The sequence below is a fragment of the Monodelphis domestica genome, chromosome 2 (assembly GCF_027887165.1).
Source record: "Monodelphis domestica isolate mMonDom1 chromosome 2, mMonDom1.pri, whole genome shotgun sequence".
Lineage (NCBI taxonomy): Eukaryota > Metazoa > Chordata > Mammalia > Didelphimorphia > Didelphidae > Monodelphis > Monodelphis domestica.
In genome coordinates, this window is record NC_077228.1 from 412,730,403 (window position 1) to 412,738,085 (window position 7,683).

The following is a 7,683-nucleotide window of genomic DNA, read 5'->3' on the forward strand; positions in this document are numbered from 1 at the left end:
AACAAATTCTAAACAATTTGGAGTTGGAAGTTTTGCAAATAATTTTTTATGCAGTTGTTTATTTAAGTATTATTTGGTAGTGGTGGTGGTTACTAAGTATAAAAAAAAACCCTCACTAAAGCAAGGCCAAAAAAATATTGAAATCCTCAGGCAGAAAAATAATCTTAAGCTAAGGAAAACACCTTTTTTGGCCTTCTATGGACTACTCAAGGCTTTTCTGACCTATTTTATCATGATTTTATGAGGTGTCCCACAAGTTCCTCATTTTATATGTATACATATAGGTATTTTCCAGTTTTACTTAATGTCATTACTGGATATGAGTGGCTCTCCTGCAAATGCTTAATGATTAATAGGATGATGTACATTCAAGGGCAATTGACAATAAAAACTGAAAAAAAGTTAATGAGTCAGTCTAGTCCCTTAAAAGAAGGGTTTTTAATTATTACTATATCATCTCTCTTTGAATCCATTGGAAGGTTCTGCCCATTTCTCTCTATGGGAACCTCACCATAGTGTTTTTGGTGTTTCCTAACTGGTGGGCCTTCTCAGTTGATAATAGTGCTCTCTCCTTAGATAATCATATAGATACTAAGCTCTATGCATGCTGTAATGCTTCCCCCCAGTTTTTTTATTCCCAGTGGCAAGCACAATTTATTTTATATAGTGAGGGATTAATTAAAAGGATATCCTTTTTTGATTAGTCCTTTGTTTCAAAGAGGACTTGACTTGTCAATTGGATTTCAGTGAAACAGAGTTGCATAAAGTTGTTGGCCTCACTCTCTCTTTCAGTCATCCAACTCTGATGGCAAGACAAAAGTCAGGATGACTGGTGATAGCCTTGGAATGCAGTGGATGACCTTGGTTTCTTTGATGTCTAACCAAGCTCTAAGAGCTCCACATCTCCAGAGGGCAGAAATAAGAGCTTTATTTTTCTGGAGCACATCTCTAGTCCTACTTGATATTAGCTAAAGTGGCCAGGGAAAGATAAAATCTAAGGAATTGGGGTAGATTTCCAAGATCAAAATAGATCTATTGAAGAAAAGCTTTAGATTGTGATGTGGTAAGAACCATTGAGGCTATTTTGCACCAGATCTAACTTCTGGTTCTAGTTTAATGGATGGCTGGATCAAAGGGCAGACAGGCTTTTGGCACCTTTTGGGCATAGTTCCAAATTGCCCTCCAAAATGGTTGGATCAGTTCACAACTCCACCAGCAATGCATTAATGTCCCAATTTTGCCACATCCCCTCCAGCATTCATTACTTTCCTTTGCTGTCATGTTATCCAATCTTCTAGGTGTGAGATGATACCTCAGAGCTGTTTTTATTTGCATTTCTCTGATTATAAGAGATTTAGAACACTTTTTCATGTGCTTATTAATAGTTTTGATTTCATTAACTGAAAATTGCCTATTCATGTCCCTTGCCCATTTATCAACTGGGGAATGGCTTGATTTTTTGTACAATTGATTTAGTTCCTTATAAATTTGAGTGATTAGACCTTTGTCAGAGGTTTTTATTATAAAGATTGTTTTCCAATTTGTTGCTTCTCTTCTAATTTTGACTGCATTGGTTTGGTTTGTACAAAAACTTTTTAATTTAATGTAATCAAAATTATTTATTTTACATTTTGTAATTTTTTCTAACTCTTGCTTGGTCTTAAAATCTTTCCTTTCCCAAAGATCTGACATAACTATTTTGTGTTCACCTAATTTATAGTTTCCTTCTTTATAATTCAAGTCATTGACCCATTCTGAGTTTATCTTGGTATAGGGTGTAAGATGTTGATCCAAACCCAATCTTTCCCATACTGTCTTCCAATTTTCCCAGCAGTTTTTATCAAATAGAGGATTTTTTGTCCCCAAACCTGGGATCTTTGGGTTTATCATATACTGTCTTGTTGGGTCACTTACCCCAAGTCTATTCCACTGATCCTCCTTTCTATCTCTTAGTCAGTACCATATTGTTTTGATGACCACTGCTTTATAGTATAGTTTGAGATCTGGTACTGCTAGGCCACTTTCCTTCACATTTTTTTTTCATTATTTCCCTGAATATCCTTGATCTTTTGTTCTTCCAAACGAACTTTGTCAAGGGTTATTCTAATTCAGTTAAAATTTTTTTAGTAGTTCAATGGGCATGGCACTAAAGTAAATTAGTTTAGGTAGAATGGTCATTTTTATTGTTAGCTCTTCCTACCCATGAGCCCAATGTTTTTAAGATCATTTTGTGTGGAAAGTGTTTTGTAGTTGTGTTCATATAGTTCCTATGTTTGTCTTGGCAGATTCCCAAGTATTTTATATTGTCTAGGGTCATTTTAAATGAAATTTCTCTTTCTAATTCTTGCTGCTGAGATAGGTTGGCGATATATAGAAATGCTGATGACTTATGTGGGTTTATTTTGTATCCTGCGACTTTGCTAAAGTTGTTGATTATTTCTACTAGCTTTTTAGTTGATTCTCTAGGATTGCAATTTGCCATCTTAAAGAGCTGGTAAGGATCCAAGGTCATATCGTTATCCATCGGAGGGAGGTAGGGTTTAACCAAGGTCTCCCTTACTTCCAGACAGGCTTACTCCCCACTCTAATACACTCTAGCACTGCCTCTCACTATATTCAAAGAAAGTTACGATATTGGTTGCTAAAGTAGAAATGGTGGATACTTTAGGGGCAGAGAATCACTCAATTTCAAAATTCATGTTAGAAGAGACAAAAGCTGGACAGTCTGTGTACATCTTAGACATAGGTGATCTCTATCACTATAGATATGTATTATACATATGTAGGACATTAAAGAAACATGTATTTTTGTCACATCTTAGAGGGACATATCTGAGATGTTAATGATTTATTTCAATGCTAGAAGGATCTGGGACTTCTCCCTCTTTGGACCCATATCACAATCTGTCTCTGGCTTACCAGATTGTTCTCGAGTTGATATGGTCCTCAAACTCATCAATTCATAGCCAACTTTCTCATGTAGTGGGAACAATTGCTTGCTATATAGCATTAGAAGGTATGGGCTTGAATCCCTAGCCATTCTGCTACTTAAGATCTAGGTAATTTTGGGCAAGTCACTGTACTTCTTAAAGGAGTTAGACCAGTTTCATTCTAGCCTTAAATTAATTTATAATGCTGGGCATGTTGCAGTATTGTATTACTAAGATAATAGATCTTTGTTATATTTTTCATATCTAGTTAAAATAATGAAATAAAAATATTAGGGCAGCTAAGTGACAGTATAGTGTAAAAAATAGACTCGAATACAGGACTACAATCCCCATGAGCCTTTGCTCCACTTCCCCAGAATGCCTTGTAATCTCACCTGGGCCGAGATCGAGAAGGTATTTAAGCTGATTCAAAGGCTTTTGAGAGGACTCTCTCTTGGCTCTTTTTGGACTTCCATTTTGGAGCAGGCGCGTCTCTTGCGTGATGTGAGGTTATTTTGTCTAGGCCTCTGGCCTAGGCACATGTTTCTTACTTGTATATTCTTTAATCTTTAACCTTTAATAAACCTCTAAAAATATAATACTTCTTGCAGAGAGAAACTAATTTCTACCTGCCTCAGATGCCTCAGTCTCCCCGTCTCCCCTAAATTTTAACTGTTACAATAGAATGTAGGAAGTGACATGGGGATGGGTATTCTGCACCTGCTTCTGTCCAAGGAGGAGATGTTGGTTGCTGAAATTCCAATGATGGAACCCTTAAGAGAAAATAATCACTTCAGCTTAGAATTCATGGCAGAGAATGAGGGAAGTTAGCTTTGGGGAGAATGGATTTCAAAAATTAGAACTTGAGTTATATTTTAGCTTTAGACACTTGCTGTGTGACCCTGGGCCAAGTAATTTAACCCTGATTTCCTTGATTTCCTCATTTGTAAAATAAGCTGGAGAGGGAAATGGCAAACCACTCAATATTTGCTGAGAAAACCCCAAATGAGATCGTGAAGTTAGAGGTAACTGAACAATAACAAAAAATATTAGAGTAGTGAGGTTGGAAGTAAGGTTTAATAAGAGTTTCATTTTCTTACCTTGTTCCTAAGATAGGTCTTAGAAAAAAAGAAACATTATATTGTCTATCTGTATAGTTATTTTCTGTTTACTTTCCAGAGACCATCACCCCAGATAACCTAAATTCAAATACATAAATTTATGGGTAATTAACAATAAGCATAATAGATCCTACTGAATAGAGATTAAATTAAAAATCAAAGGTATCACTGAAATTTGGCAAGAATAGGCTTAGCCTGGGATATTATTCAGAAAGGGTAAATTTATTCAGAAGGAAGACAGAGGTAGCTGGGTAGCAAAATTCAGAGGGCTGGATTTACAGTTAGGAAGTCCTAACACTCTAGGCAAGTCAGTTAACTTTTCAGTTTTGGTTTTCTCATATGTGAAATGGGGATAATAATAGCATCTACCTTACAGAGCAGAGGACAAAATGAAGTAATTTGTAAAGGGCTTTGCAAACCTTAAAGCAAAGGAGATAATTGTTATTATTATTGAGCAAGTATGAATGTATGTAGAATAGCATTGTATGTTGAGGCAAAAAAAGGAATCTGAATGGGAAAGCAAAATAGAGTACCTGGATGAGGATCAACAGAAGTGATATTACCATGGGAGTATACACAAATTGACAAATGTGGCCTTAAAACCTTCTTGGACTTTGAGCCAAGAAGACCTAGGTTCAAGTCCTATCTTTGATATCTACTCACTATGCGATTTTGGACAAGCCATTAAGCTTCTCAATGGCCCAAACAACACATGCACATGGAAATGTATATATACATATATACATATATAACAAGAGAAAAGTAGGAAGATGAAACTTCAAGAAAGAAATAAAATCTGGCATGGAGTTATGATATGGAAACATTGAAAGACTTTGGTTATCCAGACATCTGCTAGTTCTTCCTGTGCAAAAAAAAAAAAAGAAGTTAATAAATCCTTGACTTATCCTAATGCTAATTTTATTCATAAAAAACTAGAGGAAGTGACATGGGGAAAGGGCATTTTGGACCTGATTCTCTCCAAGACGGAGATGCTGAAATTCCAATGATGGAACCCTCAAGAGAAAATAATCACTTCATCTTAGAATTCATGACACAGAATTAATGAGGGAAGTTAAGACAAAATCCAATGAGTATACCTTAGCTTTGGGAAGAATGGATTTCAGAAAGCTTATGGAAAATAAAATAGGATTCAGTGTTCTAAAACTTACCACAGAAAAGTAAGCTTGATGGATAGGAAACTCAAGAATATAATTCTGAAGACGAAGAAATGATTTAATCAAGGAAACAGATTTAAAATAATTTTATTAATATCTTTTAACACTGAAGTTTCCCCTATCTATGCTGACAATACATGCAATGTTTTACACTCCTGGATCCCTCAAATTTGCAAAGGATGGTGGGAGGGGAGGAACATTTTTTCATCTCTTCTTTGGGACCATATTTGGGTTATTTTGCAATATTTACTTTTTTGTGTGATTTTTCTTCCTCTTTGCATTATTGTAGTCGTTATTTATGCTTTCTTCATTTTGCTTATTTCAGAATTCTATCTGTTCATCTGTGTCTTTCTGTGCTTCTCTGTAATCATCATTTTTTTCTTTCTTTCTTTTTTTTTTTTTGGTAAGTCAAAGTTTATTGAAATTCCTAGAATAAAGTTTTACATAGGCAAACTCAAGTATTTTTTTTCAAATTCATATTCTTTTTTTTAACATTACTTTATTTGGTCATTTCCAAACATTATTCATTGGAAACAAAGATCATTTTCTTTTCCTCCCCCCCCCCCCCCACCTCTCCCCTAGCCGATGCAAGATTCCACTGGGTATCACATGTGTCCTTGATTCGAACCCATTTCCATGTTGTTAGTATTTGCATTAGAGTGTTCATTTAGAGTCTCTCCTCAGACATGTCCCCTCAACCCCTGTAGTCAAGCAGTTGCTTTTCTTTGGTGTTTTTACTCCCACAGTTTGTCCTCTTCTTGTGGATAGTATTTTTTCTCCTAGATCCATGCAGATTGTTCAGGGACATTGCATTGACACTAATGGAGAATTCCATTGCGTTCGATTGTGTATCGAACTTTTATCTGAAAAGTGCCTATTCATGTCCCTTGCCCATTTATCAATTGGAGAATGGCTTGATTTTTTGTATAATTGATTTAGCTCTTTGGAAATTTGAGTAATTAAACCTTTGTCAGAGGTTTTTATGAAGATTGCTTCCCAATTTGTTGCTTCCCTTCTGATTTTAGTTACATTGGTTTTGTTTGTACAAAAGCTTTTTAATTTGATGTAGTCAAAATTATTTATTTTACATTTTGTGATTCTTTCTATGTCTTGCTTGGTTTTAAAGTCTTTCCCCTCCCAAAGGTCTGACATTTTTACTATTCTGTTTGCCTAATTTACTTATAGTTTCCTTCTTTATGTTCAAGTCATTCACCCATTTTGAATTTATCTTGGTGTAGGGTGTGAGGGGTTCATCCAAACCTAATCTCTCCCACACTGTCTTCCAATTTTCCCAGCAGTTTTTATTGAATAGTGGATTTTTGTCCCAAAAGCTTGGATCCTTGGGTTTATCATATACTGTCTTGCTGAGGTCAGTTGCCCCAAGTCTATTCCACTTATTACCACTGCTTTGTAATATAGTTTGAGATCTGGGACTGCAAGGCCCCTTTCCATTGTATTTTTTTCCCATTATTTCCCTGGATATCCTTGATCCTTTGTTCTTACAAATGAACTTTGTTATGTTTTTTTTTTTCTAAATCAGTAAAGAAGTATTTTGGTAGTTCAATGGGTATGGCACTAAATAGATAAATAAGTTTGGGTAGGATGGTCATTTTTATTATATTGGCTCGTCCTATCCATGAGCAGTTAATGTTTTTCCAATTGCTCAAGTATAGTTTTAGTTGTGTGGAGAGTGTTTTGTAGTTGTGTTCATATAGTTCCTGTGTTTGTCTAGGGAGGTAGATTCCTAGGTATTTTATTTTGTCTAAGGTGATTTTGAATGAGATTTCTCTTTCTAGTTCTTGCTGCTGAGCTGTGTTGGAGATATATAGAAAAGCTGATGGTTTATGTGGGTTTATTTTGTATCCTGCAACTTTGCTAAAGTTGTTGATTATTTCAATTCGATTTTTGGTTGAGTTTCTAGGATTCTTTAAGTAGACCATCATGTCATCTGCAAAGAGTGATAACTTGGTCTCCTCCTTGCCTATTTTGATGCCTTCAATTTCTTTTTCTTCTCTAATTGCTACTGCTAGTGTTTCTAGTACAATGTTAAATAATAGAGGTGATAATAGGCATCCTTGTTTCACTCCTGATCTTATTGCGAAGGCTTCTAGTTTGTCCCCATTGAAGATGATATTTGCTGATGTTTTAGATATATACTGTTTATTATTTTTAGGAATGACCCTTCTATTCCTATGCTTTCTAGTGTTTTTAATAGGAATGGGTGTTGTATTTTATCAAATGCTTTTTCTGCGTCTATTGAGATAATCATGTGGTTCTTGCTGGTTTGCTTGTTGATGTGGTCAATTATGTGGATGGTTTTCCTTATATTGAACCAGCCCTGCATCCCTGGTATAAATCCTACTTGATCATGGTGAATGATCCTTCTGATCACTTGCTGGAGTCTTTTTGCTAGTATCCTATTTAAGATTTTTGCATCTATATTCATTAGGGAGATTG